Source organism: Ranitomeya imitator, chromosome 2 (genome assembly GCF_032444005.1).
Source record: "Ranitomeya imitator isolate aRanImi1 chromosome 2, aRanImi1.pri, whole genome shotgun sequence".
In the NCBI taxonomy this organism is placed as follows: domain Eukaryota; kingdom Metazoa; phylum Chordata; class Amphibia; order Anura; family Dendrobatidae; genus Ranitomeya; species Ranitomeya imitator.
This window is the reverse complement of record NC_091283.1, coordinates 638,984,388-638,997,529: the sequence shown is the minus strand read 5'-3', so window position 1 is coordinate 638,997,529 and position 13,142 is coordinate 638,984,388. Positions and strand designations below refer to the sequence as shown.

Genomic DNA, 13,142 nt, shown 5'->3' with positions numbered 1-13,142 from the left:
TGTGGCGCTTAGCCTCGGCACTTGCCCCGGTGCATTGGAAAGTGGGGCAATAGTTTGGGGGTTGATGTCAGTTGTTTTATGTTCTGTGGGAGCCATATTGCATCCTGTGTTGCCGGCAAAAAAGACGTCAGCGTGTTTCGCCCACGTAGACACAGTCAGGGGAAACTCAATCCCGCAGAAATAAATCCCTCGCATAACTATGTTGACGGGGATAAAAAAAATGATTTTTGGAAAATACACGAAGAACAAAACGAAAAATTCTCTGGTCACTGAAGGGTTAACTCAGAGCCCCAGATGACGTGCAGATATTTGTCTTTCGATTTCTTCCCGCCCCGACATCCCACTACTGTACTGTGCACCTCATCAGGTGGCAGTGGCACTACAGCGGTCACGTGACCGCATGACGTAACATCTAGGTGCCCAAACTCTGCGGGCGCCCATCCAGGAAGTGCCGTGGAACGCAAGCAGGGTGTTTCCGGCAAACAGCTTCCGGTTCAGGGTTTTAAGAAGCAGAGGGCAGAGGAGTCTGTGGTGAGTTTCGTTGCTCAGACCCGCTGGTTTTGCAGCTGCCACACTGGCCTTTTAGTCGTTGTACATCCCCTATATTATCTGTACTGGCCTTATGTACATGGTGTAACCCCCCCAAAATTTTACTGTCCTTATATACACGTCATGACACCCCCAATTACCTGTGCTGCTATTATATACGCTGTATGATCCTAATATTATATATACTACTCTATTTACTATATATGATCTCAGTATGAGCTGCACAATCTTGATATACAGTGTATGACCCTGGTATTATCTATACTGTCCTTATATACAGTGTATGGTCCTGATATTATCCTTATACACAATGTATGACCCTGATATTATCCTTATACACAATGTATGACCCTGATATTATCCTTATATACAGTGTATGGTCCTGATATTATCTATACTGTCCTTATATACAGTGTATGATCCTGATATTATCCTTATACACAATGTATGACCCTGATATTATCCTTATACACAATGTATGACCCTGATATTATCCTTATATACAGTGTATGGTCCTGATATTATCTATACTATCTTTATATACAGTGTATAATCCTGATATTATCTATACTGTCAGTCTATGGTCTTGATATTATCTATACTATCCTTATATACAATGTATGATCCTGATCTTATCTTTATATACATTGTATGGTCCTGATATTATCTATACTGACCTTATATACAGTGTATGGTCGTGATATTATCTATTCTGTCCTTATATACAGTGTATGGTCTTGATATTATCTATATTGTCCTTATATACAGTGTGTGGTCCTGATATTATCTATACTGTCCTTATATACAGTGTATGATCCTGATATTATCCTTATACACAATGTATGACCCTGATATTATCCTTATACACAATGTATGACCCTGATATTATCCTTATATACAGTGTATGGTCCTGATATTATCCTTATAAACAATGTATGACCCTGATATTATCCTTATATACAGTGTATGGTCCTGATATTATCCTTATACACAATGTATGACCCTGATATTATTCTTATATACAGTGTATGGTCCTGATATTATCTATACTATCTTTATATACAGTGTATAATCCTGATATTATCTATACTGTCAGTCTATGGTCTTGATATTATCTATACTATCCTTATATACAATGTATGATCCTGATCTTATCCTTATATACATTGTATGGTCCTGATATTATCTATACTGACCTTATATACAGTGTATGGTCGTGATATTATCTATTCTGTCCTTATATACAGTGTATGGTCTTGATATTATCTATATTGTCCTTATATACAGTGTGTGGTCCTGATATTATCTATACTATCCTTATATACAGTGTATGACCCTGATATTATCTATACTGTCCTTAGATACAGTGTATGGTCCTGATATTATCTATTCTGTCCTTATATACAGTGTATGGACCTGATATTATCTATATTGTCCTTATATTCAGTGTATGGTCTTGATATTATCTATACTGTCCTTTATATACAGTGTATGATCCTAATATTATCCTTATATACAGTGTATGACCCTGATATTATCTATACTGTCCTTATATACAGTGTATGGTCCTGATATTATCTATACTATCCTTATATACAGTGTATGATCCTGATATTATCCTTATATACAGTGTATGACCCTGATATTATCTATATTGCCCTTGTATACAGTGTATGGCTCTGATATTATCTATACTATCCTTATATACAGTGTATGGTCCTGATATCCTTATATGCAGTGTATGGTCCTGATATTATCTATACTATTTTTATATATAGTGTATGGTCGGGATATTATCTATACTATCCTTATATACAGTGTATGGTCCTGATATTTTCTATACTATTTTTATATATATAGTGTATGGTCGGGATATTATCTATACTATCCTTATATACAGTGTACAGTCGTGATATTATCTATACTGACCTTGTGTATGGTCCTCATATTATCTATACTATCCTAATATACAGTGTATGGTCCTGATATTATCTATACTGTCCTTACATAAAGTGTATTGTCCTGATATTATCTATACTATCCTTGTATACAGTGTATGGTCCTGATATTATCAATACTATCCTTATATACAGTGTATGGTTGTGATATTATCTATACTATCCTTATATACAGTGTGTGGTCCTGATATTATCTATACTATCCTTATATACAGTGTATGGTCCTGATATTATGTGCACTGTTTTCATATGCAGTATATATGCAGTATATATGCATATGAAAAGTATATATGCAGTATATGCATATGCAGTATATATGCATATATTTCATATGCAACACCTTCAACTCTCTCCTCCGTCCCCCAGCACCTCCTCCCTCCCCACTCATCTCAGCTGAAGACTTCGCCTCATTTTTCAAGCAGAAAATTGAGAACATCAGAGACAATTTTAGTAAACAACCCCCAGAACCCTTCCTCCCAACTACCCAGCCCTCCACCTCCAAAACCAACTTCTCCACCATTACAGAAGACGGACTCTCCACTCTACTCTCAAGATCGCATCTCACCACCTGTGCACTTGACCCACTCCCATCCCACTTCATCCCAAACCTCACCACAGTCTTCATCCCAACCCTAACCCATCTCTTTAACCTATCACTAACAACTGGCATTTTCCCCTCAAGCTTTAAACATGCCACAATCACACCTATCCTCAAAAAGCCCTCTCTTGACCCATCCTCTGTATCTAGCTATCGCCCTATATCACTTCTCCCCTTTGCCTCAAAACTACTGGAACAACATGTCCATACTGAACTGTCCTCCCATCTATCTTCCTGCTCCTTCTTCGACCGCTTTCAATCAGGCTTCCGGTCACACCACTCCACTGAAACTGCCCTAACTAAGGTCACCAATGACCTATTAACCGCCAAGAGCAAGCAACACTACTCTGTCCTCCTCCTCCTGGACCTGTCCTCTGCCTTTGACACAGTGGACCATTCCCTGCTGCTGCAGACCCTCTCATCCCTTGGCATCACAGAATTGGCCCTATCCTGGATCTCATCATACCTAACTGACCGTACATTCAGCGTCTCCCACTCACACACCACCTCCTCACCTCGCCCCCTATCTGTCGGAGTCCCACAAGGTTCAGTTCTAGGACCCCTGCTCTTCTCCATCTACACCTTTGGCCTGGGACAGCTCATAGAATCTCACGGCTTTCAGTATCATCTCTATGCTGACGACACACAGATCTACATCTCTGGACCAGATATCACCTCCCTACTAACCAGAATCCCTCAATGTCTGTCTGCTATTTCATCCTTCTTCTCCACTAGATTTCTAAAACTTAACATGGACAAAACAGAATTCATCATCTTTCCCCCATCTCACGCGATCTCCCCAACGAACCTATCCATTACAGTAAACGGCTGCCCACTCTCCCCAGTCCCACAAGCCCGCTGTCTTGGGGTAATCCTTGACACTGATCTCTCCTTTAAACCACATATCCAAACCCTTTCCACTTCCTGCCGCCTCCAACTCAAAAATATTTCACGGATCCGCACATTCCTAAACCAAGAATCTGCAAAAACCCTAGTCCATGCCCTCATCATCTCCCGCCTTGACTACTGTAACCTCCTGCTCTGTGGCCTCCCCTCTAACACTCTTGCACCCCTCCAATCTATTCTAAACTCTGCTGCCCGACTAATCCACCTGTCCCCCCGCTATTCCCCTGCCTCTCCCCTCTGTCAATCCCTGCACTGGCTCCCCATCACCCAGAGACTCCAGTACAAAAGCCTAACCATGACATATAAAGCCATCCACAACCTGTCTCCTCCATACATCTGTGACCTCGTCTCCCGGTACTTTCCTGCACGCAACCTCCGATCCTCACAAGATCTCCTTCTCTACTCCCCTATTATCTCCTCTTCCCACAATCGCATACAAGATTTCTCTCGTGCATCCCCCCTACTCTGGAATGCTCTACCACAACATATCAGACTCTCGCCTACCATCGAAACCTTCAAAAAGAACCTGAAGACCCACCTCTTCCGACAAGCCTACAACCTGCAGTAACCACCGATTGACCAAACCGCTGCACGGCCAGCTCTACCCTCACCTAATGTATCCTCACCCATCCCTTGTAGATTGTGAGCCCTCGCGGGCAGGGTCCTCTCTCCTCCTGTACCAGTTGTGACTTGTATTTTTCAAGATTATTGTACTTGTTTTATTATGTATACCCCTCCTCACATGTAAAGCGCCATGGAATAAATGGCGCTATAATAATAAATAATAATAATAATAATAATAATATGCAGTGTATGGTCCTGATATTATCTATACTATCCTTATATACAGTGTATGGTCCTGATATTATCTATACTGTCCTCATATGCAGTGTATGGTCCTGATATTGTCTATACTATCCTTATATACAGTGGACGGTTGTGAAATTATCTATACTGACCTTATATACAGTGTATGGTGCTCATATTATCTATACTATCCTTATATACAGTGTATGGACCTGATATTATCTATACTATCCTTATATACAGTGTATGGTCGTGATATTATCTATATTATCTTTATATACAGTGTATGGTCGTGATATTATCTATACTGTCCTTATATAGAGTGTATGGTCCTGATATTATCTATACTGTCCTCATATGCAGTGTATGGTCCTGATATTGTCTATACTATCCTTATATACAGTGGACGGTTGTGAAATTATCTATACTGACCTTATATACAGTGTATGGTGCTCATATTATCTATACTATCCTTATATACAGTGTATGGACCTGATATTATCTATACTATCCTTATATACAGTGTATGGTCGTGATATTATCTATATTATCTTTATATACAGTGTATGGTCGTGATATTATCTATACTGTCCTTATATAGAGTGTATGGTCCTGATATTATCTATACTATCCTTATATACAGTGTATGATCCTGATATTATACTGTCCTCATATGCAATGTATGGTCCTGATATTATCTATATACTATCCTTATTTTGAGTGTATGGTCCTGATATTATCTATACTGTGCTGATATGCAGTATATCGTCCTGATATTATCTATACTATCCTTATATACAGTGTATGATCCTGATATTTTCTATACTGTCCTTACATACAGTGTATGATCCTGGTATTATCTACACTGTCCTCATATGCAGTGTATGGTCCTGATATTATCTATACTATACTCATATACAGTGTATGGTCCTGATATTATCTATACTGTCCTTATATACAGTGTATGTCCTGATATTATCTACACTGTCCTCATATGCAGTGTATGGTCCTGATATTATCTACACTGTCCTCATATGCAGTGTATGGTCCTGATATTATCTATACTGTCCTCATATGCAGTGTATGGTTGTGATATTATCTATACTATCCTTATATACAGTGTATGGTCCTTATATTATCTATACTGTCCTCATATGCAGTGTATTGTCCTGATATTATCTATACTGTCCTTATATGCAGTGTATGGTCCTGATATTATCTATACTGTCCTCATATGCAGTTTATGGTCCTTATGTTATCTGTACTATCCTTATATAGAGTGTATGGTCCTGATGTTATCTGTACTGTCCTTATATACAGTGTATGGTCCTGATATTATCTATACTATCCTGATATGCAGTGAATGATCCTGATGTTATCTATACTGCCCTTATATACAGTGTATGGTTTTGATATTATCTATACTATCTTTATATACAATGTATAATCCTGGTATTATCTATACTGTCCTTATATACAGTGTATGGTCCTGATATTATCTATACTATCTTTATATACAGTGTATAATCCTGATATTATCTATACTGTCCTTGTATACAGTGTATGGTCCTGATATTATCTATATTATTATTATTTATTGTTATAGCGCCATTTATTCCACGGCGCTTTACATGTAAGGAGGGGTATACATAATAAAAACAAGTACAATAATCTTGAACAATACAAGTCACAACTCTGTACAGGAGGAGAGAGGACCCTGCCCGGGAAGGCTCACAATCTACAAGGGATGGGTGAGGATACAGTAGGTGAGGATAGAGCTGGTCATGCAGCAGTTTGGTCAATCGGTGGTTACTGCAGGTTATAGGCTTGCCAGAAGAGGTGGGTCTTCAGGCTCTTTTTGAAGGTTTCGATGGTGGGTGAGAGTCTGATATGTTGGGGTAGAGGGTTCCAGAGTAGGGGTGATACGCGAGAGAAATCTTGTATACGATTGTGGGAAGAGGAGATAAGAGGGGAGTAGAGAAGGAGATCTTGTGAGGATCGGAGGTTGCGTGTAGGTAAGTACCGGGAGACGAGGTCACAGATGTATAGAGGAGACAGGTTGTGGATGGCTTTGTATGTCATGGTCAGGGTTTTGCACTGGAGTCTCTGGGCAATGGGGAGCCAGTGAAGGGATTGACAGAGGGGAGAAGCTGGGGAATAGTGGGGGGACAGGTGGATTAGTCGGGCAGCAGAGCTTAGAATAGATTGGAGGGGTGCAAGAGTGTTCGAGTGGAGGCCACAGAGCAGGAGGTTGCAGTAGTCAAGGTGAGAGATGATGAGGGCATGGACTAGGGTTTTTTCAGATTCTTGGTTGAGGAATGAACGGATTCGTGAAATATTTTTGAGTTGAAGTCGGCAGGAAGTGGAAAGGGCTTGGATATGTGGTTTGAAGGAGAGATCAGCATCAAGGATTACACCGAGGCAGCGAGCTTGTGGGACTGGGGAGAGTGGGCAGCCATTTACTATAATGGATAGATTCGTTGGGGGGGGTCTCGAGAGATGGGGGAAAGATGATGAATTCTGTTTTGTCCATGTTAAGTTTCAGAAATCTAGCGGAGAAGAAGGATGAAATAATGGACAGACATTGAGGGATCTGTCTATACTGTCCTTATATACAGTGTATGATCCTGATATTATCCATAATATCCTTATATACAGTGTATGATCCTAATGTTACGCCCAACCATGGCGCATGTGGATTTAAGAACCCACTATGCCACAGGTCCGGGCATACCCAGGAAGGGGCGTAACTAAGCAGCTGTCTTGGTGTTCACTGGAGTTTGTAGTGGTGAGGTCAGGCTTGTGCGGCAGGTAGCCTCCAGATACGACTCGTAGCAGAACCCGATACTGCAGCTGCTGATCCCACATGTCAGGTACGCTGACACTGATTCAGGACTTAGTTAAGACATGCCGATCTATGATACTGGATCAGGGTTTGGCCACTCATGAACCGGGGTATCAGGTTCAATTACTGGCCGTAAAGGGACCAGGGGATTCTGGGTACAGGACTGGTGACACAGGAGACAATATTCGGACTCTGGCCACTTCGGGACAAGGGGACGTGGGTCAGGTACTGGCCACTCCAGCACCAGAGGACAAGGTTTATGCACTGGCTGCTCCAGCACCAGGGGACAAGGTTTAGGCACTGGCCTCTCCGACACCAGGGGATAAGGTTTAGGTACTAGTCTCTCCAAGACCAGGGGACAAGGTTTAGGCAGGGCCACTCAGGGACCAGGGGATGAGGTTCAGACACTGGCTGCTCCGGGACGAGGTTCAGGCACTGGGTGCTTTGGGACCAGGGGATGAGGTTCAGACCCTGGCCACTCCAGGACCACTTGACTATGGACACAGCACTGTCCACTCTGGGACCAGGTGACTACGAATACAGGCCACTCCGGGGCCAAGGGATACAGGTTCAGGACACTGGCCGCACCGGGACCAGGGGACCTCACAACTCACTAGTATTACACTTTACTGACTAGTGATTCTACTTGTTGCTTGGCAATTTCCTAGGGAGAGGGAGTCGTTTATAGAAGATGCCTTCCAGCTATTGGCCGGGAGACATCTTGCAGGTGTATTACTTATGCTAAATGCCTCTCAGCAACAAGCTGAGGGCATTTAGCAAAATGCGTGCACTGCTCCTTTAAGAACGTGAAAGCGTGCCATCGGGACTGCAGCGCGTACACAGGAAGCAGAAGAACACTGGGGACCACGTCAAGGGCCAGGGCGGTGAGTAACCCGGCGCCCCTGCTTGGAGGGAGAAGGGGACACCATGCAGAGGCGCCACACCTAATACTACATACACTGCGTGCAGAATTATTAGGCAAGTTGTTTTTTGGATCACATGATACTTTTTATACATGTTTTCCTACTCCAAGCTTTTCAGGCTTGGGAGCCAACTACAAATTAAGTAAGGGGATGTGCATCTCTGTAATGAGGAGGGGTGTTGTCTAATGACATCAAAACCCTATATAAGGTGTGCTGAATTATTAGGCAACTTCCTTTCCTTTGGCAAAATGGGTCAGAAGAGAGATTTGACGGGCTCTGAAAAGTCCAAAATTGAGAGATGTCTTGCAGAGGGATGCAGCAGTCATGAAATTGCCAAACTTTTGAAGCGTGATCACCGAACAATCAAGCGTTTTATGGCAAATAGCCAACAGGGTCGCAAGAAGCGTGTTTGGCAAAAAAGGCGCAAAATAACTGTCCATGAATTGAGGAAAATCAAGTGTGAAGCTTCCAAGATGCCGTTTGCCACCAGTTGTGCTATATTTCAGAGCTGCAACATTACTGGAGTAACAAAAAGCACAAGGTGTGCAATACTCAGGGACATGGCCAAGGTAAGGAAGGCTGAAAAACGACCACCTTTGAACAAGAAACATAAGATAAAATGTCAAGACTGGGCCAAGAAATATCTTAAGACTGACTTTTCAAAGGTGTTATGGACTGATGAAATGAGAGCGACTCTTGAAGGGCCAGATGGATGGGCCAGAGGCTGGATCAGTAAAGGGCAGAGAGCTCAACTCCGACTCAGGCGCCAGCAAGGTGGAGGTGGGGTACTGGTATGGGCTGGTATCATCAAAAATGAACTTATGGGACCTTTTTGGGTTGAGGATGGAGTGAACCTAAAACTGCCAGACCCCAGTTTCTGGAAGACAACTTCTTCAAGTAGTGGTACAGGAAGAAGGCGGTATCGTTCAATAAAAACATGATTTTCATGCAGGACAATGCTCCATCAGATGCCTCCAACTACTCCACAGCGTGGCTGGCCAGTAAAGGTCTCAAAGAAGTAAAAATAATGACATGGCCCCCTTGTTCATCTGATCTGAACCCCATAGAGAACCTGTGGTCCCTCATAAAATGTGAGATCTACAGGGAGGGAAAACAGTCCACCTCTCGGAACAGTGTCTGGGAGGCTGTGGTGTTGTGAATTCTGTTGTCGGGCTCCCTCCTGTGGTCATGAATGGTACTTCGGCTGGTTCTGTCCATGGACTTCCTCTGGTGGGTGTTTCTGAGTTTCCTTCCACAGGTGACGAGGTTAATTCGTTAGCTGGCTGCTCTATTTAACTCCACTTAGATCTTTGCTCCATGCCACCTGTCAATGTTCCAGTATTGGTCTAGTTCACTCCTGGATCGTTCTTGTGACCTGTCTTCCCAGCAGAAGCTAAGTTCCAGCTTGTATTTCTTTGGTTTGCTATTTTTCTGTCCAGCTTGCTATTTTTATTGTTGTCTTGCTTGCTGGAAGCTCTGGGACGCAGAGGGAGCGCCTCCGCACCGTGAGTCGGTGCGGAGGGTCTTTTTGCGCCCTCTGCGTGGTCTTTTTGTAGGTTTTTGTGCTGACCGCAAAGTAACCTTTCCTATCCTCGGTCTGTTCAGTAAGTCGGGCCTCACTTTGCTAAATCTATTTCATCTCTGTGTTTGTATTTTCATCTTTACTCACAGTCATTATATGTGGGGGGCTGCCTTTTCCTTTGGGGAATTTCTCTGAGGCAAGGTAGGCTTTATTTTTTTATCTTCAGGGCTAGCTAGTTCCTTAGGCTGTGCCGAGTTGCATAGGGAGCGTTAAGGCCCCGTCACACATAGCGACGCTGCAGCGATACCGACAACGATCCGGATCGCTGCAGCGTCGCTGTTTGGTCGCTGGAGAGCTGTCACACAGACAGCTCTCCAGCGACCAACGATCCCGAGGTCCCCGGTAACCAGGGTAAACATCGGGTAACTAAGCGCAGGGTCGCGCTTAGTAACCCGATGTTTACCCTGGTTACCATCGTTAAAGTAAAAAAAAAACAACCGCTACATACTTACCTATCGCTGTCTGTCCTCGGCGCTCTGCTTCTCTGGTCTGGCTGTGAGCACAGTGGCCAGAAAGCAGAGCGGTGACGTCACTGCTCTGCTTTCCGGCTGACCGGCGCTCACAGCCAGACCAGAGAAGCTGAGCGCCGAGGACAGACAGCGATAGATAAGTATGTAGTGTTTGTTTTTTTTTACTTTTAGGATGGTAACCAGGGTAAACATCGGGTTACTAAGCGCGGCCCTGCGCTTAGTTACCCGATGTTTACCCTGGTTACCAGCGAAGACATCACTGAATCGGCGTCACACACGCCGATTCAGCGATGTCAGCGGGACCTCAACGATCAAAAAATGGCCCAGGCCATTCCGACACGACCAGCGATCTCACAGCAGGGGCCTGATCGCTGGTACGTGTCACACATAGCGAGATCGCTACTGAGATCGCTGTTGCGTCACAAAACTCAGCGATCTCGCTAGCGATCTCGCTGTGTGTGACGGGGGCTTTAGGCGCAATCCACTTCTATTTCTAGTGTGTTTGATAGGATTAGGGATTGCGGTCAGCAGAGTTCCCACGTCCCAGAGCTCGTCCTTTATTATCAGTAACTATCAGGTCATTCCGTGTGCTCTTAACCACCAGGTCCATTATTGTCCTGACCACCAGGTCATAACACTGTGGTGGCTGCTGCACGCAATGTTGATCGTAAACAGATCAAGCAACTGACAGAATCTATGGATGGAAGGCTGTTAGTGTCATCATAAAGAAAGGTGGCTATATTGGTCACTCATTTTGAGGGGGTTTGTTTTTGCATGTCAGAAATGTTTATTTCTAAATTTTGTGCAGTTATATTGGTTTACCTGGTGAAAATAAACAAGTGAGATGGGAATATATTTGGTTTATCAAGTTGCCTAATAATTCTGCACAGTAATAGTTACCTGCACAAACAGATATCCTCCTAAGATAGCCAAATCTAAAAATAACCCACTCCAACTTCCAAAAATATTAAGCTTTGATATTTACGAGTCTTTTGGGTTGATTGAGAACATAGTTGTTGATCAATCTACTATATAATTGTCTAAGGTTCACTTCCGTCTTTCTGCCTCTCTGTCATATTCATTGGTCGCGGCCTCTGTCTGTCATGGAATCCAAGTCGCTGATTGGTCGTGGCAAAACGCCCGCGACCATTGCCACGACCAAGCAGCGACGGCCACAGTCTGGCGGCTCCCCGCAGTCAGTGCCTGCTCCATACTCCCCTCCAGTCATCCAGTCAGCCCTCACACAGGGTTAATGCCAGCGTTACCGGAGCGCGGTGTAACGCACGCCAGTTACGCAGCTAATAACCCTGCGTGACCAACTTTTTACTATTGATGCTGCGTATGCTGCATCAATAGTACAAAGATCTAATGTTGCAAATAAGAATAATAAAAAAAAAAGGTTATTCTCACCCTCCGACGTTGCGTCCTATCCTCGGCAGTGCAAGCGGCAGGTTCCGGTGCTAAGGATGCTATGCGAGAAGGACCTGCCATGACGTCACGGTCATGTGACCGCGACGTCATCACAGGTCCTGCGCTCATACCAACCCTGGGACCGGAAGCTGCCGCATGCACTGCACACAGGCGACAGGACTACAAGGGGGTCTCGGAAGGTGAGTATATGTTTATTTTTTATTTTGTAACCTGTTACATACGTGGCTGGGCAATATACTACATAGCTGGGCAATATACTACATAGCTGGGCAATATACTACGTGACTGGGCAATATACTACATGACTGGGCAATATACTACGTGGCTGGGCAATATACTACGTAGCTGGGCAATATACTACGTAGCTGGGCAATATACTACGTAGCTGGGCAATATACTATGTGACTGGGCAATATACTACGTCGCTGGGCAATATACTACGTGGCTGGCCAATATACTATGGGCTGTGCAATATACTACGTGGATAGGCAGATAATGTGTGTAAAGCGCTGCGGAATATGTTAGCGCTATATAAAAATAAAGATTATTATTATTATATTCTAGAATACCCGATGCGTTAGAATCGGGCCACCATCTAGTAATAAAAATAATCCTCTAAAATACAACTTGCCTAATAATTCTGCACGCAGTGTATACTATTCTGTATACCATGTGTAATGTCAGTATTACTTAAGGCCCCTTCACATTAAGCGACGCTGCAGCGATACCGACAACGATCCGTATCGCTGCAGCGTCGCTGTTTGGTCGCTGGAGAGCTGTCACACAGACAGCTCTCCAGCGACCAACGATCCCGAAGTCCCTGGGTAACCAGGGTAAACATCGGGTAACTAAGCGCAGGGCCGCACTTAGTAACCCGATGTTTACCCTGGTTACCAGCGTAAAAGTAAAAAAAAACAAACAGTACATACTTACCTACCGCTGTCTGTCCCCGGCGCTGTGCTTCTCTGCACTCCTCCTGTACTGGCTGTGAGCACAGCGGCCGGAAAGCAGAGCGGTGACGTCTCCGGCTGACCGACGCTCACAGCCAGTACAGGAGGAGTGCAGAGCACAGC

General features: G+C 43.8%; 1 protein-coding gene across 1 annotated transcript in view; it reads left to right on the top strand.

The window, feature by feature from the left end:
* The first annotated feature begins 477 nt into the window (after nt 1-477).
* The window catches only part of LOC138665350 (gastrula zinc finger protein XlCGF53.1-like), a 39,044-nt gene continuing 26,379 nt past the window's right edge, over nt 478-13,142 (top strand). Inside the window, exon 1 of the mRNA XM_069752748.1 lies at nt 478-531. The gene's annotated coding sequence lies outside the window, so the exon portion shown is untranslated. The remainder of the gene's footprint in view (nt 532-13,142) is intronic.